The following is a 14,400-nucleotide window of genomic DNA, read 5'->3' on the forward strand; positions in this document are numbered from 1 at the left end:
CGTCCATTAAAACATTATTTTTAATTCCTTCAGTGCTTTCAACTAAATTATCGACCTCGCAAGGTTTGTTTTTAATTTGTTTACTTTTGGAATATCTTAACTTTAAAAAATCTAAAAAACCAATTCCATCTGCAACTTGTCAGCCATCTTTAGACTTTTGTATCTTCATACTCGAAGCAATTCCTCTAGGCAATTGTTACAAATGTACACGCCTTTGTTTGCCTTACTAATGAGAAATAAAGAATGTACCTTCTTTTTTTGAAATATAAATCAAATCAGCCGTCCATTAAAACAATTTTTTTTAATTCCTTCAGTGCCTTCAACTTCATTATCAACCTCGCAAGGTTTGTTCATTATTTCTCATTAATAAGACAAACGAAGGGGTGAAAAATTTGTAACAATTGCCAATAGGAATTGCCTCGAGTATGAAGATACAAAAGTCTAAAGATGGCTGACAAGTTGCAGATGGAATTGGTTTTTTAGATTTTGTAAAGTTAAGATATTCCAAAATCAAGCAAATCAAAAACAAACCTTGGGAGGTCGATAATGAGGTTGAAGGCACTGAAGAAATTTAAATAATTTTTAAATGGACGGCTTCATGTTTTAATATAGAAATTAAAAGGTAGATTTATTATTTCGCATTATTAAGGCAAACGAAGGCGTGTACATTTGTAACAATCACAATTACTTAGTGACATTTTTTTGGACTTTTCGAAAGTTAGCAATGAAGTTAGTTTAAAAACATATTAGGCGAGTGTGACGTCGAGGCTGACATTGCCATAAATATTGAAAAGATTGTCTTTTATATACATCTCTAGACTTTGTATCTCCATACATACAGTGTGTGTTATAAAAAATCTAAGTTAGCAGTTGAGATTTTTGAAGGAAGAGTAATATTCTATCACGAGTAAGAAAATATAAAAGCCTGGTAATAACGGTTATAGCTTCAATTGAAATTAATTTCGTTACTTTTTATAAGATTTGAATATTGCAAAATCAATCAATTCAACAGCATACCTTGAAATGTGGACAATGAAGTTGTAGGCACTAAAGAGAGTAAAAGTATTTTACAGCTCTTGTAAATCTAGATGGACAGTTGAAGTGTTTGATAATAATAAATAAAAAGGTGGACAAAAAGTTTTTTTTAGAATTACACAAAATACGCCGTGTAAAATTGTTACGAGGAGGATTGACTTTTTTACTTTTTATGATATTTGAAAATGCCAAAGAACATTAACTGCTAAACAAACATATAAAGGTTAAAAAATTAAAGCTAAAACTTTGCTAGAAATTTGTGTCAAGAAGTGAGGTCTTGACATGAAAGGTGTAAAAAGAGAGTGGCATATTTTTTTGTAAATTATAAAGTACAAAAGCTTGAAAAATGCATAATAGCTATATCTTCATTCTGCTACCATCTTTTATGTCACTTTCTAAAAGTAAGTATAATGAAATTATAAATCGCTTAAATAACATAATCATTGCAGTCTAAAATGTGATTGATGTGCTTAGAATGGCTAAGTCAGGACATGGAAAATGGCAAGGCTATCACAATATGGAATCAATTTTTAGAGTTTTTAAAGTAGATAACAGCGTATCTTTGAATATACTAAATCTGATAAAAATGCATAAAGTCCATTTGGAGCTGTTTATTTTTAAATCTAACAAGTATTTTTTGTCTAAGTCAAAATTAAATTATACCTAGCAGATTTTACGATGAACTAAAATTGATAGAGAAAGATTTAAGAATTCACACATGTAGCAGGAAATCATGAATCTGATCCGACGAATGGAATTGTGAAATACAACGGCTAAAAGCTGATTAATTTTTATCAGGCAGTGGAGAAAAAACCTAGAAAAATCTTAATATTGACAAGGAGAATTAACCTTTATCTTATAATTTGAAAAGGTGTAAAAGTAAACAATATGTGAACACAATTGCAACGAAACTGATGAAGCCGAAAAAGAAAAGTCTATAGATCCACGAATCTTCAAATTCGAGTTTTATTAGATGTTTTCATAAATATCTCGTCTAAGAAAATAAGAATTGCCTAGAGATAGGATTCTCAAAGAGATTGTTAGTAAATAAGTTGAATAAAGCATATAAATTCTGGTACCCTAAAAACAATTTCAAATTCTATTTAATTTGCATAAGAACTGAGCTGCATCGGAGGACATTGTATGTGAGACCAGTCTCACAAATATTGGTTTCTTATATCCCTTTAGCTTTCTTTATGCAAGTTTTTTGCTATTAGCTATCAATTAGCAATTTTTCAAACAAATGCACTCAGCTCAGCTGTCCGGGCTAGCTCGCTGCATATAAAGCCGGGATTAATGTCAGCCGTCCCTTACGTAAACTGCCAACTTTCTGTTTGAAAGTCAGTCAAAAAATGCCAAACACATGCAGACACACACACACAACGTTAACAATAATCATATTAAAATCTATCAAAACCTGCTAGTAATGCTTACCTGAGCCAAAGACAAGTTTTTTGGTCATTGTATAGCAGAAGATCGAAAGAAACAGGAACGGCATCGCATTTCGTTGCATTGTTCCGTTCGGTCTTTTCATTTATTGATCTATACAAAGATCCACATCCATTAAGTCCATTAAGTTTGACGGAGAGGAACATAAAAAGCTTTAAACTATGTTTCTCAAACTTTCAATGCTGCCTATTGCCAGATAGAGAGAGAAAAGGCCTAAAAAGTCTAATATGGTCTGAAGCAAAATTTTATATCGACTTCTATACCACTGTTAGCAAGCAAGGAACACACCAGATTTTGTTGCCTTTGTCTGTTATCTGTTAAAAGGAGTGGATGAGTAGCAGACGTTGGCAAAGACAAATTCTGCTTATGCAAAAAAATTAACTTTTGGACGTCTATCCCATAAAGCCAATCGTGTTTCGTGATAAAAGATTGAAGGATGAATAAAGAACATAACAATTTCAGGTAGTAAAATATATGAAAGAGGTCAGTCATCAGGCAAATACTCGAAGTCAAAGAACATGTTTATCTACGGGCATTCATATTGGAAAATGTGAAGCTTTAAAGAATGGTAACTTCCTGCAAGAAGAAAATGGTGTACAATTCTTGAAAGCAATTATGGTTTTCGAAAAGATCCGAGAAGGACAACAGAATGTCATTATCGCACAATTCAGCCGTTGTCTTGAGAACAAATTTTTTTACAAGGCTCGGAACAGTTAAAAATTTTGCAAAAAGTTGAAGGCCACAGCAGTGCAAATGTTTTTGGTCAATTGAATTGCCAAAGAAAGTAGGAAATTGCAACGGAATTTCTGCATATTTTATTTAAATATGACTCACTGAGCTGTCTTGTTTTTAACAGTTGTTCCAGTGAAACTCTGTGGAAGATAAAGAATGTCTTTAAATAAAGATTGCAGAATTAAAGACTTTTAGAGCCTGTAGTATCTCATGTTATCAATGGACACTTTTTTATGGGTTTACAATTAAAACAATATGCAATAGTGTACTTGCACAAAATTTCATCATTGTATCATAAAATGCATAGTTCCACAGCTATGTTACTGTACTATCATTAATCTTCAGATAATTTGCCTTTAACACAAAATTTTTAGTGGTATCATTGTTGTTTCTTTGGACACACTTTGCAATTTGCCACATGCTCAAGTACATTATTTAGAACAAAAAATGGACCACCAGAAATGTAAAAGAAGCTCATATAATGGTATTAAGACTGCAAACTTTGTAACAGACGTTTAAAATCTTGTCATTATCATTTTGTTTGTTTATTTGTATGATATACTTTTTTGAGAGATATTTCAATCTAGACTTTCCTAATAATAACACGTTTGAACTTTTCCTGATCATTTGATTAATGAAAGCTGCTTGAGAAAATTTCTTATTTCATTACTTTTATCTCATTTTTGTTTAGTTGCTCAAATTAGAGAGACAAAACCTTAAAATTGAATAAGCTACCTGATGCATATCATATTAAAATTTGTTAAACAATTTTAAGAGTAAATAGGTCAGGGCACCAGTAACCATTACTGACAGGTAAATCTTACAGAGGATGCAAAAGTGAATATAACTTACCAACTGTGAAAGGCAGCCAGATAATGTAAACACATTTCTTCTTAGGCCAATCTGTGCACATTTGCTATCGTTAATTGATAAAATTTGTCTTCGAATCCTGGAGGTCGATATTAAGACACTGTGATGGCTATCATTCCTGCGATAGACAATTTTTGAGAATATGAGAAATGAAGAATCGGCAGATCATCGAGAAAGCTTCAAAGTTATATTCTATCAATAATCCATTCTTTCCAGGAAAGAGAAAATCTAGACGTAATTATCAATGCTATTATAACTAGGCTAGCCCAGTTTGAAATCTAGACGTAATTATCAATGCTGTTTGGTCTAGCCCAGTTTGAAAGTTTTCAAATCCAGAGTCTTTTTGGTTACATAATCTTTCATATTTTGTTAACAGTGATTCTGTGGGTATTTCAATTTTATTGTTTTTTGTTAAACCGTGATTCATATATTTTTCTCCTCCATCCCATTTTGGTTCCTTTTTAAATAAGAAAATGTTGATTACGAGTTACATTGAAAAGGCTATTTTAAAAAGTTTGCAATACCTTCTTTATCATATGTCATTATTAAAATAGATGAATCTATGCGACACAGTGATAAAAATAAGCTTGCAAATATTCTCTCAGATTTGCCTTCAGTCAAAATCCATTTTAGATACAGTTTTCGCCATATCTCTTATATACAATACATCTAAAACATTTTCTTGCCTCCAGCCACGATGGCGGCCTTGCCAAAACCTCTAAGACAAGGAATTTTCCCCAACAAACTGGAGGAGAGATTAACCAGAGGTTTTTTACTTGTTTGCACTTCCTTGGATCAATATCTTAAAATCTTGAAGTGTGTCAAAAAAGTTCTCCCCAGATGTAGGAAAATCGTCAAATTTGTGAACAAATTACATCAATCGAAAGAGTATGAAAAACTGAACATAAAATGCTTGGTAACTTTTATTCTAAAAGCAGCGAGTTAAAAACTATCATGTGTCAAAATGTTGATGACTCGATTATATGGGCAAGGAACAAATACAGAAAGTTCCGCCATTTTTGACTTCATTTTTTGATAAAGTTAAGAAGTTTTCATATCGATAGGATGTGAACGCGGTAATGATGTTACAGTGGATATAAAAAGCGTTAAGACATAAAATTGCCCCAAATGCTTAAGTTAATTAATTACTTTACTTCCATCTGGTTTTGCACGTTTATATTCTCCAAAGTTTTCAAGCTTGCACGAACCTTTTTTGTTGAAAATTTTGCAAATTTCGAATATTTTCCAATTCAACTTTTGAAGCTGCAAGCAAAGGTTTCTGAGAACATTTGTATTGCGTTTCTGAGAACTTCTGAGAGCATGGACATTTTCAAAGCAGTTTTTACTTCAAATTCCAAATAAGCCCCCTCTCTACTAAGCCGTCCTCTCTTTTATGCAATACTGCCAATCTTGGTCCTCGGAGAAACGAGGATGTGTATTACAGATTTAGCTGAAATGTAAAGTTTAGCCTGGAAAGACTGCGTAGACAGGGATGGCGCCAGAAAAAAGTGCTGAGGGGGCGGGGGGGGCTGTAATGTCAGAGTGCCGACAGTGAGTGAACCACCCAAAAAGATGTAATGTAACACCATTTCCGCTGTGGTAATTCTAGTTCCAAAAATGTAAAAAAAATGGAAAAAAATCTAATAACGAAAAAAAATCAAAAACAATCACGAAGTTAAGTTATGAAAGTGCCGACATTGCTTAAAATTTTTCAAAATTGAAGTGCCGACGGGAGGGCTCAATGAATTTTTTTTTTGGGGGGGCTCCTGCCCCAAGCACCCCCCTTTCCCCCAAGTACCTCCAGTGGCGCCATCCCTGCGCGTAGATGGCAACTGACAGAAAACAATTAGCCGCTCGCCAAATGTTTTCATTTCTTGTAATTCTCTTCACGGACACGGACACTAAATGTGCTCACAATTTTCCATCAAACATCTTAGCCCCCCTTCTAGGATTGAAAAAAAGTCCCTTTGGGCTTAATAGAGCTTTGACGGTTCTTAAAGGTATTTCATAATGGTCTTCTAGCTAATTAGGTCTAATAAGCGTCTGGTACAGCAAATTTTAAAGATAGCACGGAAAAGCGGAAACATGTCATACTAAATTTTTTGGATCTCGACTTGTGTAGACAGAAGGAGTTCTTTGTAAATCGACTTAAAAGGGGTTTTACCAACTTGAGTTCAATGTAGGCAGAAGCGCTCAAAAACACGTTTGTAATTTAGCCATCGTTTGTAACTTTTAGCAAATCAACTTTATGCTTATCTTTGGACCTTATCTGGAGTTTACTTATTTATAAAATAATAAATGCATAAGCTTAAATGGCCCTTAATCTACTACAACAAAAAAACGTCGTAATTTTAAAAGGTTAATTAAAATTGCTACATCGAAAAATTACTACAAATGGTACAAAAATTATAACAGCTTAAATATACAACAGAAAACTGATCAGCACAATTTTTCAGAAGGTCAATTTATACTATGACGAGTGCTGGACAAAAAGTATTTTATTGCAGAGGCGGATCCAGTGTAAGTTGCTTGGTGCACAGAACTCAGTCAGTTTTCCAACATATAGCTAGAAATAGTTTTGCCTGAAATATGTAACATTTAGGCTAAAAAAGTGAAACCTAGAAATTGTAAGTTTTATCTTCAAAATGTAAGTATAATCTTATTGTAAGTATAATCTTCAAAATCTTAAAATTACCAGTTTAATGTGATTCGCTCGCCCTTTTCCTTCCTTCTTCTCTGTCGTGATTTTGAAACTATTTTCCAGACGTTGTGGAGGACAACAGCAGTCAATCCTAGAACTCGGAAATAAACATTTAGTGCCTCGAAAGTGAATGAATTGAAACAATGAAATTTTTGTTTGGAACACGGATGGAACTCAGTCAAAACAGCATCTGGAACACGGAAATGATACCATGTTCGTAGGAGAGCTGTACAATAGCCAGTAGTTGATTGGCTACCTATTGTTTCTAATCTGTTGTAGAACTGCAAAACTTTGAATTCGAAATGGCGACTGCAGATGTCTTATTTTCACGACCCTCGCAGCATTCTAGCAGATTATTAAGCGTTTGAGATAAAACCAAGAAGTATCGTTAATTTTCCAGGAGCATTATCTACCTTTATTTTAAATTGCAGTCGTTGATGGCAAGAGAGACCTAGGCCGGTGTCTACGTGGGCAAAACAACAAAGTGCGAGTAAAACAAAAGGGAAAACGTTGCTATGGCATTTAAGACAAACAAAGGGGTATTTAGAAAGGGAGGGGGTTGCAAAAATTTTCACTGAGGCACTGGTTTCTGTCGGAAAAAAACCTATAATCTAGATTTAGTGAGTGGATAGTACCAAAATGCATCAATGTGAATAATGATGTTGTCTTAGGCACAATTATCAATGCATTACCTGAAAGACCCTAGCCTCTGCCTGGAACTCAGTCAGACTTTTTGCTGGATCCGCCCCTGTTATTGTGGCATGTTTCCGCTTCTCCACGCAATTTTCAATGTTTGATTTTGGTTAGTCCTGAAAGTGCATAGACTAGGTTTGATTTTGCTCAGTTTTTATATTGATGTGTTTCATATTGCTTCGGATTGATATTGCATAGGCCTCATGTAGCTTAGACTTGATATTGCTTAGGCCTATATAGATCATGATTGGTATGGTATTGCTTATAACTGATATTGCATAGGCCTCATGTAGCTTAGACTTGATATTGCTTAGGCCTATATAGATCATGATTGGTATGGTATTGCTTAGAACTGATATTGCATAGGCTTCATGTAGCTTAGACTTGATATTGCTTAGGCCTATATAGATCATGATTGGTATGGTGTTGCTTAGAACTGATATTGCATAGGCCTCATGTAGCTTAGACTTGATATTGCTTAGGCCTATATAGATCATGATTGGTATGGTATTGCTTAGAACTGATATTGCATAGGTTTCTCGTAGCTTAGGATTGATATTGCATATTGCATAGGCTTGATATTTTTTAACTTGATAAAGCTTAGAGTTTGATATTGCGTAAGTTTGTTTTTGCGTTTGTTTGATATTGCCTACTGATATCTGCCAAGTAAAATTATTATCATACTTTATAAACAAGAACAAGGGATGAAATCACACCATTATAAATGAATTTCAACATGAAAAACTAAACGTTAAAGAATTTGAGTATAAGTTAACCAAGCCCGTAGGGGTGGCAAACTCCCCGTGTTCAATGCAGTCGAAGTTGAAGTGAAGTTTTTGTAGGGGTGGGTGGGAGGACGGTGGCTAGAGTTAGCGGAAACAAATACTGACACTGATAATATCACTGTTGGTTCTGACAAAGTCATTTAAGTGCTTGGAAGCAAAGGCCCTTCTTCGCTTAATGTTGCTGACAGAAGATTTTTGCATTGGGTGTCTATACTATAGAATATTGTCCACAAAATTTCTTGTTCACATAACTTGTGATTGTGAAATGCCCTGACCACTGTGTAGCAGGCAGTTGTTTCAGCAATTTTCTGAAAGGCGCCCAAAAAACGGCAGCGAAATTTTTTTGAGCGCTTTAATGCTTTATAAAAAGGACATTACATATGACAAAAGACTTATTAGCAATTCCTGCGCAAAAAGAATTATGTTTGGCATTAGCATAACAAGTCTTGAGGCAACCAGTTATTGAACAGAATGCTTGGATCAATAATGAGCACTTTATCAGCTGCTATATTTTAAAGAGACATCAAAAACTGGAGTAGATTCAAATGCAATTGCACTATTCGTAGATAATGATTATCAGCATTTTACATTGCATTGCATCATGGATCTCTTTTTCTTTTAAAAATTGGAAATATTTCGTGGAAATAAGTTCACATTAGCCTTTAAAGCAGAATCGGAACTTTAGAAACAATCTTATTGTGGTACAAAACTTATGGCTTTGAAAAAATCAAACATTTTAGAACAAACTTAAGATTTCGTCCGACACTCTTCAGAGCATAAAACGAAAGAAAACATATCGAAACATCACTCTAGGAAATATATATACCCATTTATGGATCGAAAAAGACCAATCAGAATCGCGATCACATGACTGTCGAGGTTGCCCAATCAGTGCCGCTTGCCTATAGAGAATGTTACGAATGGAGTCCTAAGATGAAAACGAACTCATTTTGTCTACACAAAAGCGGTATTTTCATGTTTATATAAATAGATTCCAAAACTGCCTGATGGAACAATGATCGGGCTTTACTAACAATCCGAAACACATTGCCGTTATCGTTATAGTTCTTTATAGCTTATAGCATTTACTGGAAAAACTAAGATTGTACAAAAAAAACAAAATTCCCTGTCTATGGCCCTAGACGTACCGAACAAGATTTCAGGAAGAACTTCTAACACACCTAAATTCTATTGTTCGTAGAGAAAAGGGATTGAGCTTGTTAGTAAACAAATGCTGATTTTCCAGTGCGGCCACCCAGATTGCCACTGAACCAAATTCACTAATACCTCCGCCGTCACTAAGGCTCCGTCGTCCTGCCCAAGAGCAGGTTAGAAAACGGAAATAGTCAGCAATTAACGCATTTTTCTGGTGCCACATAAAACCCAAAGTCAAATCGGCCCTAGACGCACCGAACAAGATTTCAGGAAGATCTTCTTGTTAGAATATTCAAAAAAAGAGCTATCGTTTAGTTACGAACAATGACGTTTATTTCCGCTTTTATTGCACGCTTTCATGCTGTGAGCTGTAAGAATTTACTTCGTCTAAGTTTTCGTTCAAGTTGTAATCGCCGTTATGTTATGGATGAATTTATCTTGAATCGCTTGTTTCTGTGCGTAAAACTCCCGATTTTAACAGGTTATGGGCCCAGGAGTTTTGATAAATTCGAATAGAATTTGCCACGAAGCTGACTTTCGACGATTTTAAATTCAGTGCGAATTATGGCTGCGAAACCGATGGAGTTTATGTCACAGCACATTGATAAGTTCGATGGAACGAATTTTCATTTATGGAAGTTCAAAATGCAAATGGTTCTCGAAGATAAGGATCTTTGGGGTATAGTTTCTGGCGAAGAAGTGGAACCTGCAGGGGAAGGAGCCACGGAAGCTTCTGTGCAGAAATTTCGAAAGCGTGCGAGGAAAGCACTGGCGACCATTTGTTCAGGGGCGGATCCAGAAAAAAAATTGAGGGGTGCTCAGTTTGGCTGATGCTATGCCAAATTTTTTTGCTGGTGCCACGCCCTTCAAAATTTATGCTGAGTAGAGTTTCCTTTCAACATTCAAAGAGCAAGGGTTGTCAATACCTGTTTTTTAAATAATTGATTTTAAACAATTACCGTCTCAACTTCTGGCAATGTGCTATTTGAAATAAAACCTATACATAAAATACAACAAAATGATACTAAGAAACAATTGTAATTGCTTTTCTCTTGGTTGAAATAAAGACAACAAATATTTTATTCCTTCTTCCATCATTCTGACTGCTTTATAAACTTTTTTAAAATACAGCTACTTCCAATAGATGAAATAAATATCATTAATGTTTTGTCAGTTTATGTACTAATATCTGGTTAGGTATCTGGTTTTGTCAGTTTATGTACTAATTTTGGGAAGATGACAATATTCTGGGCAATCAGTAGGTCTGTAAGGCTGAGCTCTTGGCTATTTAATTGAGATTAAAAGAAGTTTCATAAACACTTGAATATTTTGTGGATTACACCAACAAAAAGTGTTTTTCAAATTGTTTATGGAAACCAATTTTGAAAGTTGCATTGAAGGAGTCTATGGATAAAATAACCTTTTTTAAATTTATATGCATCTTAGATTGAAATAATTTACCATGCCTGGCATCAAAAAGGTAAAGAAAAACAGGATGCTCACAAATATATGTTTCAAAACTTTTTGTTTATAATAAGAACCCAATCTAAATCTTAGAAAGTTATAAAAATTGGTTCTATCAGTCCCCCATACTGACCACTTACTAAACCTCTCACTGATATCTGCTACCAATTACTTTGGAAATACTTATTCATAACTTTTGGAATTCAAAATAAATACCAAATATTAAAATCATATATCTTAGAATAAAGATGAAGTAATATGTAGGCCAGAACATAGTAAAAAACTTGGATTTTGTGAAAATATTTCAAGTTCAAGTGTTTATAAATTTTGTAAGATATTCATGTAAGATATCCTCTCAAATACCCAAACTTCAAAATGGAAAATCTAGAAACACTGCGCCTGAAACACAATCTACCTTGCTGTCATCGAGTCTGCAGAGTGTGACATGTGCATGCAATAGAATTTACAGGCACACATTTTTTTTGCTCTTGCAAAAACAAGATATTGTCCTAAACTGCCATGCTCTACAGACTGAGCTCTCATTACGAACGCAGAGGTTTATAATTTGATCTCTTGCATCAAGTTTAAAAAATGCAATATAGGCCTCACCTCATTACCCACGCTTTTGTTCTGTTAAAATTTTGGAAAAGAAATCGCTTCATTTCTGTTGTGACTGGCGATCGCCATTTCTACACAACAACTACAACTTGTTTCTTCCGCCTGCCTAAATGAAAATTTGAACAACGTTTGACAATAGGGGGTGCTCCCGCCAAAAGTGAGCTCCCGCGATAACAGAAGCCGATTGGTTGCTTTTCAATCGCGGTTGCTCAAGCTCATTCATTGATTGGCTATGGTTAGTTTTCGAAAGACTAAAGCACAGACCAGGGGGTGCTGGAAATTTTACAACGATAAAAAGCTGCACAATCTGGTCCGTAAATTAACTGGCTTTGAAAATGCAGAGAACGGGCTAGAAGTGCTCAGACGGGAGAGAAATTAATTTTCTCGGAGGAATACAAATGAAAACCTCAAATTAAGTGTCCGCATATTCTGAAATTTCAAAATATCACATCCTGAAAGATTTGACGGGTGCTCAAGCACCCATAGCACCCCCTTGTTTATCGATAAGTGACAGTCAGTTATCTTTGGTTCGATCAGCGAATACAGCTGGCGAAGCGTGGTCAAAATTGGAAAACCACTATGAAGTCAAATCACTGGCTAACAAGTTGTTTTTACGAAAGGGGTATTTTACTGCGACAATGTCAGAAAATGATACAATGATGGAACACATAAACAAAATGAGAAGTTTGGCAGAGCAAATGGCTTCAGTGGGAGCCAAGTCTCTGAAGAGGATCAAGTGGCGACTCTTTTGTGCAGTTTGCCAAATTCCTATAATAACCTTATTGTTGCACTTGAATCACGGGCAGATCAACTCACCCTAGAATTCATTATTGCCAGATTGCTACAAGAAGAAAGAAAACGATCTGAAGTTTCATCTGACCTTGGAATTAAGATGGAAAAGGCACTTGTTACCACGAAGGAGATGTCTAGAGTTGCTGGACACCAAGTGAAATCCACCAACAAGAAAGGGAAATGCTACAACTGCGGTTTAAAAGGACATTGGGCAAGAGACTGTAAGAAACCGAAGAATCCAAGCGAAAGGCAGAGACAGCAAGCTAATGTATAGAAAGGCAGATCACTAATGTTACAGAAATGGAAGCTACGCATGCTCTCTTTTGGGCAACAACCAGCACTAACAAGAAAGAAGCGAATACCTGGATTATTGACTCTGGTGCATCTCAGCACATGTCATGGTGCAAAGAAAGGATGGTGAATTTTCGTGAATTTGCTGTACCAGAGAAAGTACGCTTGGGTGACAACAGAGTTGTATTGGCACAAGGTACAGGGTCAGTTTGGGTTAAGGTCAAAGTCGAAGGGAAATGGAAGCCTGTTGAATTGGCTGAAGTGCTGTTTGTTCCAGATTTGGCAAAGAATTTGCTCTCAATCAGTGCAATTGTCAAAAGGAATTTGTCAGTGGATTTCAACGAGGACAAATGTCTAATCCAAAATAGCGATGGAGAAACCTTGGGTTTAGGAAGGAAGACAGAAAGTTGTTTATTCTTGACTGTCTACCAATGAATGAATTAGCACATGAAGCTAACAGTGCAGCTGATTCCTTGCAACTATGGCATCAGAGATTTGGCCATTTAGGAGTGAAGAATTTGAAACGTTACAAGATGAGGAACTAGTCGAGGGACTAAAGTTCAATGATTCAGAAGATATGCAATTTTGTGAGGCCTGTGTCGAGGGAAAACAAACACGAAACTCATTTCCTAAAGGTCAAGCTACACATGCTACTAAGCTACTAGAGATTGTGCACAATGATGTATGTGGACCAATGCAAACAACCAGTCTGGGTGGACATCGATATTTTGTTACCTTCATCGATGATAAATCAAGATTTACTGCAATATACTTCGTAAAAAGAAAGATGAAGCTCTTTAAAAGTTCAAAGAGTTTGAAGTCATGGCAACAAATATCACTGGACAGAGAATCAAAAATCTACGATCAGATAATGGTGGGGAGTATAGTTCCAAGGAATTTAATGATTTCTTGATACTCAAAGGTATTTCAAAGCAGAGAAGTGTCCCAAGAACACCAGAACAGAATGGGGTTGCAGAGAGAATGAACAGAACCATTCAAGAGACTGCAAGGTCAATGCTGCATGCTGCTAAATTACCAAATGAGAAGCAGTTGCAAAAGCAGTCATTTTGAGGAATCGTAGTCCCGCTAAAGCAGTGAAGGACATGACTTCATATGTAACGATCTGGGTTCTTGTCATGACGGTGAAGAACCAGTTGATAACCAAACTCGTTAATGGAGCGATGGGCTAGGCCAACGGGCCTAAACCCCAAATAGATAGCACACAAGAGATACTCGTTCTCTGATGTTATGTTTATCGTCAAAACAGTAAGACTAAATTATTCTAAGTTGGATTACATTATATTAAAACCCAAACAAAGGAACACTGTGAAACATCACACAACACGATGACAGTGACGCACATTTCCCGGAAAGGGAGTTACTAACACAACAGCGCGACAAACAAACATGTGACATTAACACGCAACAAAATGGAAGATCTAGCTGAACATAATAATAATAATTACTGAAGTTTAATAATGTTAAAACGTTACACATATGAAAGTTTTTATGGAAGAAAACCTGATGTTGCACATGTGAAAGTATTTGGATGTGATGCTTACATGCACATTCCAAAAGAGCTCACAAAGAAATTTGATTCAAGATCTAGAAAGTGCATCTTTGTTGGGTACAGCCTTTATAGAAAGGCGTATCGTCGATTTGATCCAAAAACAAAGAAATTTTACGAATCTAGAGATGTTGTTTTTGTTGAAAATGGGTTTATAGGGTGGAATTCAACATCAAACAGTGGAAACAAACAAGATAGATTCTACTGTTAAACCAGTTTTCAAATCTGATGAAGAACAACTAGAAACT

General features: G+C 35.4%; 1 long non-coding RNA gene across 1 annotated transcript; it reads right to left on the reverse strand.

Annotated features, from left to right (window-relative positions):
- Nucleotides 1-1,017: 1,017 nt before the first annotated feature.
- LOC135683592 (uncharacterized) lies at nucleotides 1,018-11,664 on the reverse strand. The gene is made up of 6 exons (XR_016143880.1): nucleotides 11,494-11,664; nucleotides 6,782-6,878; nucleotides 4,069-4,132; nucleotides 3,319-3,356; nucleotides 2,470-2,577; nucleotides 1,018-1,047 (listed from the first exon to the last, which is right to left on the reverse strand). It is a non-coding gene; the product is annotated as an uncharacterized LOC135683592 (long non-coding RNA).
- Nucleotides 11,665-14,400: the final 2,736 nt, after the last annotated feature.

Source organism: Rhopilema esculentum, chromosome 7 (assembly GCF_057945365.1).
Source record: "Rhopilema esculentum isolate cy_ngs chromosome 7, ASM5794536v1, whole genome shotgun sequence".
Lineage (NCBI taxonomy): Eukaryota > Metazoa > Cnidaria > Scyphozoa > Rhizostomeae > Rhizostomatidae > Rhopilema > Rhopilema esculentum.